The sequence below is a fragment of the Mastigoproctus giganteus genome, chromosome 9, assembly GCF_048544385.1.
Source record: "Mastigoproctus giganteus isolate SK-2022 chromosome 9, ASM4854438v1, whole genome shotgun sequence".
NCBI classification, from domain to species: domain Eukaryota; kingdom Metazoa; phylum Arthropoda; class Arachnida; order Uropygi; family Thelyphonidae; genus Mastigoproctus; species Mastigoproctus giganteus.
Window position 1 is genome coordinate 20,429,831 of NC_143583.1, and position 10,786 is coordinate 20,440,616.

At 37.9% G+C, this 10,786-nt stretch overlaps 1 non-coding gene across 1 annotated transcript; it reads left to right on the plus strand.

The window, feature by feature from the left end:
* Nucleotides 1-9,843: 9,843 nt before the first annotated feature.
* Nucleotides 9,844-9,927, plus strand: TRNAL-UAA (transfer RNA leucine (anticodon UAA)). Its single transcript has one exon. It is a non-coding gene; the product is annotated as a tRNA-Leu (tRNA).
* Nucleotides 9,928-10,786: the final 859 nt, after the last annotated feature.

The following is a 10,786-nucleotide window of genomic DNA, read 5'->3' on the forward strand; positions in this document are numbered from 1 at the left end:
AGACCAGTTGAGCACCTGTGAGGAGAGGTGGAACAGCTTTTTGGATTCGAGATCCGCAACTGTCCAATTTGCAACAACTCTAAGAAACAACTGAGAGAATGTTTGCCACCTGGTGAGTCCATGTAGCGACGATCGCAGGCTGTTTGGGAATTAAGGAGAACTCGCTATTCGATAAGTATATACCTAATAAAGTGGTCACTTCATGTATATATACTGCAATAGCTTAGCATTAGGAATCCAATCGTGACTTCAGTGTCGAATGCTAATGCTGCCACGCAGAGCAATGTCTCTATATGATGGCAGAGGATGGCACTACTGTGATGTTCAGAGCGAAGAATGGGCCAAGATATGAGCTAACCAAGTTTCAACAGAGGATAAGCACTGGGATCAAATTAGGCCGCTTTAGTGTCTAGTATTTTCGTGCAGTCGAGTGTTTTGTATATTAAGAGTGAACAATCATGGAATAACTACAACCAGAGGTCTCACGAAGGTCAGCCACCCATCATTAATTCTTCTGAAATGGCGAGATAAAAATCCAAAATTCTTTTCGACAGAATAGCTGATAATGAAATATAATATAAGGGAGACATGGTCCATTTCAACGCGGACCATGCGTCTGATAGTATAACGGTTGGGATATTTTGCAGCCTACGGCCTCACCTCGAAGATGTGTGAAATGTTTGGATTTTGGATCGAGTACCATAGATTACCTGGCAACTGTTAGATGTAGTGCGGTTGGTGTGACTTACCACACCTGTAGATAACTTCCATCAACTCATTAAGTCTAATGAGTATCTTGGTCGTGAGACGAATCAGACCTTCAAGATGGTAATCATAAAGGGCTGATCTGTCCACGGTGGCAATAATCACCGTTCCCCAGATCGGGTATAAAAGGTCTCCGTCCGAATCCTGTCAATGATGCGAGGAACTTTTATGGGCCTTTTTCACACTGCACCTAAGTGTCGCAAGCGAGGGAAGCAGGGTATTTTTTTTCTCCAGGAACTCTGGGTTTTTTCGTCCAGAAAAACCGGAAAACCACCTGAAAATATTTCAGTTTACGAATACATACAGTTGGATGAGGTTTTTCTCTAGGGAATCCCTAATATGGAATATTTTTTCATATGATTTTCACAAATTTGAAAATCTAAAGATGATCTTTGGGGACACAAGTTCAAAAAGTATGCGAAAGTTGGAAATGCGCAGCCGACTTCAGTTTAATTCTAAACTCATTGTTTGGTGTTTACCAAACATTTTGCTTTTAAAACTAAGCTCAAAAGCAAAACTGAGTTTCAATTCTAATATTTAAAATGTCTTTGAAACTTCCGTGCATTTAATGAATATTATATTTCAATGTATTACTTTAAATCTACGATTAATTTGATATGCATTATTGTGAATACAATAACCTCAATCGAAACGTTTAATAATTAAATTACTATACACACAATACTTGTACAGACATGAATGCGTATAAATATTACGAATAAATGAACAAAGAATGCATTTATATATACATTTATTGTGAACACTGGAACCACTGAAATTCTGATATGCGCAAATTTTATTTTAAGATCTTTGTTTTCGTGTTATAATCATTTGCTTCTCATAATTAATTAATCAATCCCGGGAAAAACACAAAGGCGTAGAAAAATAAACAACAAGAACATAGTAGAGATCCGTTGCTGAAGACTGCTTTCAGTTGATAAGACCAAAAATGAAATCCGACTCAGAATGGCATTAGCCAGCTAGTCTTTCACTATTTTTGTAACAACCCTTTTAAAACGAACGGAAAATGGGTCGGGGAAGACCATGACATGATTAATCTCAAGTATAATGGAAAGAAATAACCGTCATGGATGTTGTTGCTATAGGTTTTAGGCGCATCATCAACTTAAGACCATATTGCTCCATTAAGTCTGTGAATGTCGTGTGTTCTGCGATCGATTTGCCTGTTTGATGGACGAAAAACCCGAGTTTCTGGTCGAAAAAAAACCATGCTATCCTCACCGAATCCAGACTAACCTCCACCATGTTGTGAAAAATGCCCATAAAAATTCCTCGCGTTATTAACGGGATTTAAACTTGGGTCTTTTCCACCCTGTGCGAGGGCGTTTGAGGGCAATTGTCATAAATAATATTCTATCGAGTTTGATGGTTAACAAATAAGCCATGTAGTTCCCATCTCAATAAGCAGGAACGTTAATGTGCTTTCTCTCCTAAATATTGGTTTTGATTTGGTAAGCTGATAGCAAAAAAAAGCGAGCAAAAGGAATGACTTTTATACGCAAACCATTAACTAGAACATTTCATTTCTGTGTATCCGCATGTTTCCCATTCTTCCTCCAATCATCTCGTAGCAACAATGGGTAAAGTGCCTACCTGGCAACCCAAAGGTCGCGGGTTCGATTCCCGCCTCGGGCTTGGATCAAAGTACTGCAAAAACCTTGGGAGGAGCATTACGCCACAGAAGCCTATGCGCCAACAACTATTACCAAAAAAAAAAAAAAAAAGTAGCAACAAACATAATAACCAGTGTTCAACTACAAAATAGACAGTACCGATAGCCTACATAAAATGTGTGACTCAAAATGAAATAATAATTGTCGCATTTCTGTTGGTCTGACTTTAATGAAATTTGAGAAGCCTCAACAAATCTTTATAAGAGATCCAATTACAAAATTTTATAAAAATACATCAACTAGGAGTCCAGTTATTACATGCGGGCGGACTGACTGACAGAGAGACAGGCATAGTGGAGATAATAAACACTTTGTGTGTGTTTTAAACTGTTATAGGGGCATTAGTGCCATAAGAATAATAGAAATTTTGGTAGAGACTTTTATGAGACATGGTAGCGCGATGGGATGTATATATTTAATCTCGTACGCTTGAATTGAATTACTTGTTTGCGTTTGGCTACAGATCTCCAGAATTCCAGAATACAAATGTGGTCACAGAAATTTCTGTAATCAATCCCGTTTGCATGCATCTAAATGTGTTTATCGAAGGCAATTAAACACATCCCCTGATGCATACAAACACCCACTCTTCAAACCTCAGCGTCTTCACTTGTTCTAGAAACAAGCGTTTGAAATAACTAAAGGGTTAATGAGGATCGTCAGTGTTTACTTTCGGAATGCGTTTCGACGCATCTGTAATCTGGGACTAAACAAACATCACGCCGTGTACAAATATTCTAGATGATTGCCTGTGGTCACGTTATCCGAAATATCGAATAACTGGTATTGAATTCATCCTTTCATTTTCTTTTATTCCGACTTCTTTCTCCATTCTTCTCAAAGGAGCCTTTCCAGTGTCAAAAGTTAGTCATGACTATAACAAACAAGAAATAATTTTTCTGGGAAACAAAGCTGTAAAAACTTGACGAAGTTCAAAGCGATAATTAGTCCTGAAAAAAGGTGCAGGCATTCACACCTCACTTGGAATTCGCTTGGAATGCTTATGTTCCTCACGTTGAGAGGATTCTAACTGGAACCTTTCAAACCACTTTACTATCACAGAGACACCACCTAAACAACGTCACACTTTATGATTGATAAGGTAGTAACTGAGAAACTTGGTTCTGCGGTGTTGGCCCTTTTGAAAGCGAAATATTTAATCAAAAATATAAAAACAAAAGCTACCACAACACTTGCGCATAGTTAAGAAGGGTTTCGAGGAAAGTCACTTTGTTGGTCGGCTATTTCAAGTACCAATGGAGTGTACTAAATCATGGACAAAAACAAGAAACCACTTTTTCTGGTAACTTTCTACAACCAACATGTGATCGGGGTCGCTCACTAATGAGAACATATGGGACTTGCTTTGAACAAAGCGCAATCGATCCTGGTAATTTACAAGCACGGAACACTCCTGTCGTTTATAAACGAGATAAGAATCCGAAACAAAACTCTAGCGAAAGGTGATCTCAGAGAAATGCCAGTGGGACAATGAGGAGAATACAAAGATACTTTTCATCGTCGCTTGCAAGATATTGCATTAACTCAGACTACGAGATGTAGAAATAAAAAGCCCTAAACACGGATGAAGTTTCGAAAGAAAAAGGGACAAACAGCAGTAAATCTGAAAGACTAAACTCGGGTTTTTCAAGAGAATATTTTCGTGTTGATAATTCAACAACATGTTTGCGATTTATTCATGAACGGCAGCCAAATAACAGCATACTCCGTGATACTTAATTTAATAATAACAATACAATAGAATACAATACAATTTATTTTCATCAAAAGAATTTGTTTACAATAAACGAACTTGTTAAGAAATGTTTTTCCATACAAATTTGTTATTTAACAGAAAAGATAATGAAATCACAACACGTAGTACATTCCACACTGCAAACAGAGATGGTAATTTGTTTGCATAACAATTCTAATCTACTGAATGAATAAATAGCAAAGATTTTCTTATTAGGAATTTTAATTTGGAGATAGGATAATTTCTCCTGAGCCTGAAATCAATACTAGCCAACAAATTGTTTATTATATTCCTTGTGTGTCTGTCTCCAAATCTATTTAGTACCCTAGAGAGAGGTAAAACTCTTGCTGTGAGTTCCTTAAATTATATGAGAAATTCTTTTGCAGATTCAACTCTTTAAAAATAGTGTTTAGATTTTTCAAGATTAAATTTAACTTCGGTTTTTGAACTGGATAAAGTATTTTGTGTTTCAACAAAAATTGCCTTCTCTTATTCAGGTCATTCCAAAAGTTTGTCCCCATTAAAAGTCTCAAAATCCTGTTAATTAAGTTGTATTTGCTCCTGCCCATAAATTTACTAAATAATTGACAAGAAGAGCCGAAATCTGTACACGCCCTACATCTATTACCGCAAGGCCTTCGACTCTGTGCCCCATAGCTGGCTAATAGAGACGCTGAAGATCTGCAAAGGTAATCCGAAAGTAACAAATTTCCTAGAAGCAGCCATGGAGAAATGGAGTTTGTTGTTATTTGGTTTTTAGGAGCATTAGCAACTAAGGCCATATTGCTCCGGGAATATGCGGTGATCATTCCCTGATCTTTCCGCATCCCCGTATTTGGTGGTGACGGGATCGAACCCCGGTCTAATCAAGAAGCGTGCGTTACACACTGCTGCTTCTTCCCACCTGGCTACGGAGGCGCCGAGAAATGGAGTATTCCCATCAAGGTTGAGAGCATCACAACCAGACCGATCCCCATCACAAGAGAAATTTTTCAGAGAGATGCTCAAAGTCCACTGTGGTTCCGTCTAGCACCCAACCAGCAATCCACACGCCCTCATGGGTAGCACAGTTGGTTAGATCGCCGTCCTCTCCACATCGGGTGGAAAAGTCCTGAGTTTGAGTCCCGTCGATGAAATGCAAGACCGGATGATTGCATCAGGGGAAATTAGTCAGCCGAAACTACCAGCTGCAGATTGGTAAAGAGATCGAAGCCATGACAGAGGGAGAGACCTACAAATACCTGGGGATGATGCAAGCTCAGCAGTTAGAGCACAAGGAAATCAAGGCCTGCCTGACCGAAAAATACCATCAAAGACTCAGAAGCCTGCTGAAAGCAAAGCTGAACGGAGGGAACACAGTTAAAACCATAAACACCTATGCAGCTCCAGTGATAACATATTCGGGATCGTAGATTGGACTAACACCGAGCTAGAAGATATCATGAGATAGACGAGGATAATCAGGACCAAAAGCCGCCAACACCACCCGAAGTCAGCCGTGGAGAGACTGACAGTAGCTCGGAAATAAGGAGAAAGAAGCCTGACAAACCTCATCGAGCAACAGAAGACAGCGATAGCTAACCTGAAGGAACACTTTCAGAAAAACACAACAGCACTCTACTAGGCCATAAGGAAGATAAACAAGCGGCATACCCCACTGAACCCAAGCGACGAGTCTCCCCCCAGACAAAGCTAGAAAGATGTGCGAAGAAGACACTCCATCGTAGACACTACAATGTCCTCCATCAAGACCACATAGATAAAATGGCTTCCAATGCATGGCTCACAAGCGGTACGCTCTTCCCCGAGACTGAAGGATTCATGCTCGCCATTCAAGACCAGGTAATCAACACCAGAAGCTATAGAAAAAACATCGAAAAGGAGCCAGGAGTGTCAGATAATAAATCTATGATGCCACTTGGCCTCAGAGAGAATTCAACACATTACCGCATGATGCAAGGTGATTACCTAAACAGAATACACTTTTAAACACGACCGGGTAGCCAGGATAATACATCAGAAGCTAGCTGAGAAATATCAGTTTATCAAAGAAAGTATACCGCATTACAAGTACAAACCCCGGACCGTACTAGCGACCCAACCCACAAGCTGTACTGGGACCTCGCCACAATAACGGACAAGACAATCCCGCACAACAGACCGGACATAACCCTTGTCGACAAGAAGGAAAAGGTTACCTATCCGATGGACATAGCGGTGTCCAAATCTGGCAATCTCCAGAAAACCCACGAGGAAGAGATCAGGAATACACAGACTTAAGCCAGGAGATCAAAGAGATGCAACAAGTCACGACGATACCGATCGTATCGTCGTGTCAACCATCGGTATGGTGCTAAAGGACCCTAAATAACAGCCTAGCAGCAATAGCTTTCCCAGAGATACCCTAAAAAGAACCCAGAAAATCAGAATCCTGAACACCTGTAGGTGTTCAGGATTCTGATTTCCTGTAGGACAGTCACAGTTCTCAACCAACAGTAACACCAGACATAACAACCACCCTGTGCACTTGGTACCAGTACCGTCACAGGGTGCAACCCCATCAAGGAGAATTAATAATAATAATAGTAACTAGGGAGATCCGCTCCCTGCTCGTTTTCCTCGCCAACCCCGGCGCACTCTTTTCTACGTAAAATGCAGAGGTATGATGGAGAAAGTCAAATATTTTCTAGGTAAAAGACACACCTGTCGAAAAGCACTGATCGATATCTCAGGAAATGACCTATGTAATTATTTACCTGTGGATTTGCAGTGACGTAACTTTCCCGCCCGCTTGTACCACGTGACCCGCATCCCTCTTTTCCCATTGGCTACCCAACCTCCCACCACGCGGCATTCTCAAGGTGGAATAAATATCACCGTAATTATTTACCTGCTTTTACATAGGTCACTTAGGAAAAGGCCTTTTGCTTCGGGTTCCATAATGCATGAAGAATATCGTTGCGTCCGAAAGAGCAGGGTTGAAATATTTAACTAAAATATTTACAAACTATACAAATATTTAAAATACTTATTAAATACTAAACTATTTACAAATAAACAAGCTATATCGGGTCCCTTAATCAGCTGACATTACAATGGAACATCATTACAGAGTAAAGCACGTACACGAGGTTAGCGAACGTTATTGAGGCAGTTTCTTTCAATGAAAAACAACAATGATTTTATTTACCCCTCATTTGTAATGATATAAGTGTCCCACCCTCTTCTCCCATTGACTCGAATAAATATCACTAGGAGGAATACTTTTTTTAATGCATAGAGGGATAATCAATTTAATTTAATTAATTCTAGAAAATCTTATGTTTTAAAGATGACATGCGGCCATCTCAAAACAAGATGCAACCACTTACATCTTAAATATTGTACCATCCGTTTGAACTTGTGTTTATGGTCGTATTGAAACCAAATTTATTGTACATATGTGAAATTCAGTCCTTAAAGATGTCCTCAAGGAAATGGTTTCAACACAGTCCATCATCAAAATCAATATGGCATAAACTCAAATTATACGCAACACTTATTTAAAATTCTTGTGTTTGCAGGTTAATATAAAATAATTTACAATACATATAAGGGAGAGGTTTATACAATATCCTGATGGGTACGGGGGGGGGGGGTGATTTCCATTGCGATCCGTTAGTAAACTCGAAAAGACTGAGGTAAAAGAAAATTACAATAAAATTAAAATACCTTGGTGTTTCATTGGTTTAAACACGGAAAGAATAATGGAAAATAATAAGAACATAACTGATGGGCTTTTGACTCAATGAATTCATAAAAGGGCGCATTAATTCAAAACGAAATTTATGAAATGAACAATATAATGCTTGTATATGAATACTTAGAGAGAGAGAGATGCTACGCAACTTTTGGTACTGCAGTATATGTATTATTATAAAACCATTTATCTTCCTAATACGATAAGAAATGGTTCGAAATTGTGAAATGTTATTTATTATCCTAAGAATTATGTTTATTATTCTAAGTACTGCATTAAAGAGCTGAGTATAAAGCTGGGTCTCCAGTTTCCCCATCCATTAGATGTGCACTCATTTGATCTCAGTCATTACGGGCGTTATGGATGAGGCTCTCTGAAAAAACGTAAATGATCCTCCACTTATCAAAAAACGGCAGGACAATCAATCATTTGCAGCTAGTCTCAGTGAAACTTCTCTATTTTCTCAATCTTTTTGCATTGAGAATTTTTAGGTAACTATTTTGACTTATCAACCACTATTTAAATTGCACCGTGCCAATTTGATTGCATAAATTAATTGTTTTCCTTCAAAATTTCACGAGTTTCCAGACAAGACTAACAAAATGTAGTGCGCATGCCTTTTGGAATACACCAAGCATGGTAGATATTGTTTATAAGTGATGGCCAACCTAATCCACGTACAGATTTGGCCCTCAGAGAATTTTGGCGACCTCGGAGTAACCAAAAAATTACTCGTCTTTGTTTTGGCCTCACTTCTGCCTGCATAGCGCCTAACTACTCCTTAAAATCACTCATTTTAAAATACTAGAAAACACACCAAGCACTCCCTATTCACCTCGCACTAATTCAGACTGATTACAGATAAATGAGTATTTCGCGGTCATCTCTAGGTCACATTGCAACAAGGTTCAACTCGGTACGGAACCGCAATTTCAGAAACAGTGTCTCCGATATTTTTGATCACATCTCATGCACTTCATATAAAGATTTACTTTATTAATAATTCATTAATTAAATTAATTTCTTCTTGTTCTTCAGGTTCCATGTTCAATTTGAACGTTGAACATTTTCCAGCCAACTCTGTCTCTTCCTTTGCGAAATAGTTCTTGTATCGTTAGATCCCTTATCCATTCTTTGATGTTATTAAGGCAATTTTTTTTCTTTGTCTTCCTTTTGCTCTTTTGCTCTTAATATTCCCTTGCAGGATTAGTCTGTGCAGGTCATATTGAGAGCCTCTTATAATACGCCTGTGGTATGTAATCTTTCTCCTTGAAATGGCAGTTAGCAATGTTCTTGTAGTCCTTGTCCTCGTAAAGACTCGTTCATTGGTGACCCGATCTGCCCATGGAACTTTGAGTGTTCTTCTGAGCGTCGATATCTCGAAGGTTTCGCATCCATATAGGAGGGTGCTCCTTGTGTAGCATTTGTCCATTAGATATCTTTTCTGGAAATCCAGTTTAGTGTCACAGAGGAAGTTCTTCATATTCTTAAATACCTCTTTGGCCATATCGATTCTGCTTCTAATTTCTATGCCTTGGTCATTATTATTTGTAAAGATCTTCCATAGATATTTAAAGCTACTCGCTTGTTCGATTCACTTGTTTTGATTCTAGGCCAGGTATTTTTGCTTAAGACCATAGTTTTGGTCTTTTTTGGCATTAATTGTTAAGCCTGTCTGTTCACTAAATTCATTTATTCTTTATTTAAATTTGATATTCAGTAATTATTAATCAGACCTTGGAATATGAGTTACGAAAAAGTTCAGCAGTGAATTATAAAAGCTATAAAAATGTTGAGAAGTATTATATTCTCCTGGTTTCAGTGTCTCTCATTTTCAGATAGTTTAAAACTTTGAATGCCATTCTGTGCTTTTTTCCATGGTTATCTGTGCCAGGATGGCCGAGTGGTCTAAGGCGCCAGACTTAAGATCTGGTCTTCGTAAGAGGGCGTGGGTTCGAACCCCACTCCTGGCAAATGGTAATAACTTACTTTTTAACTCGTGGCCACGTTTCCCTGAGGAGAACAGCAATAAAGAAATTTAATATTAAACGTACTAGAGGCAGTAACAAAATTACATTTATCCTCCATTATCTAAAAGCAGGAATTAACAGGTTATTAAACGGTATGTATTTTATAAATTTCAATTGGATTATGATATAAATGTACATTTTTCAGTTTTAAATAGAATAATCACTCGTCTATGTTGACTTATAAAATCACCATGTTTGTATTTCGGCAATAAATTTTGTATTTATGTTCGATCAAAATCAAATTTATAGACTTTTTATTTTCAGGTTGTTTTATATTTACAACCAAACTAATTTAAGAGAAATTGCTCTCTGCTTGTCGTTTATGAGTGAGTCCATAGATTTCCTTTTCACTTTTCATAGTAATAAAACATTCATTGGGGTTAAAACTTTATTTCAGAGAGATAAAAGCTTTTATCTCATTGTAAATTAAACATAAATTGGTTTCGCTGAATTGTTTTTCTTTATTTTAAAATTAATGAACATTATACTCGTATATTTTTTAAGAGTTGAAAATTGACTTATCTTAAGCAAAATTGAATTCATTTCATTTTTAATACGCGGTCATGTTATTATGAAAAGATTATGTTAGCAAGACTTAAATTTATTTATTATTCAATTTACTTCCATTTGAATTCCTAATAGAAGAGAGAGAACAAACAAATTGTCTTTTCCTAAATATTTATTAAAATACAATGGGTTTGTTTTTAGATATTCTCTTTCCACGAGCCAAAGTAACATGAGTTCGCATTGCCTTCCAGCGCCATCTTTGAAGTACAAACTACCAGATCCAGTGCTGTTAATT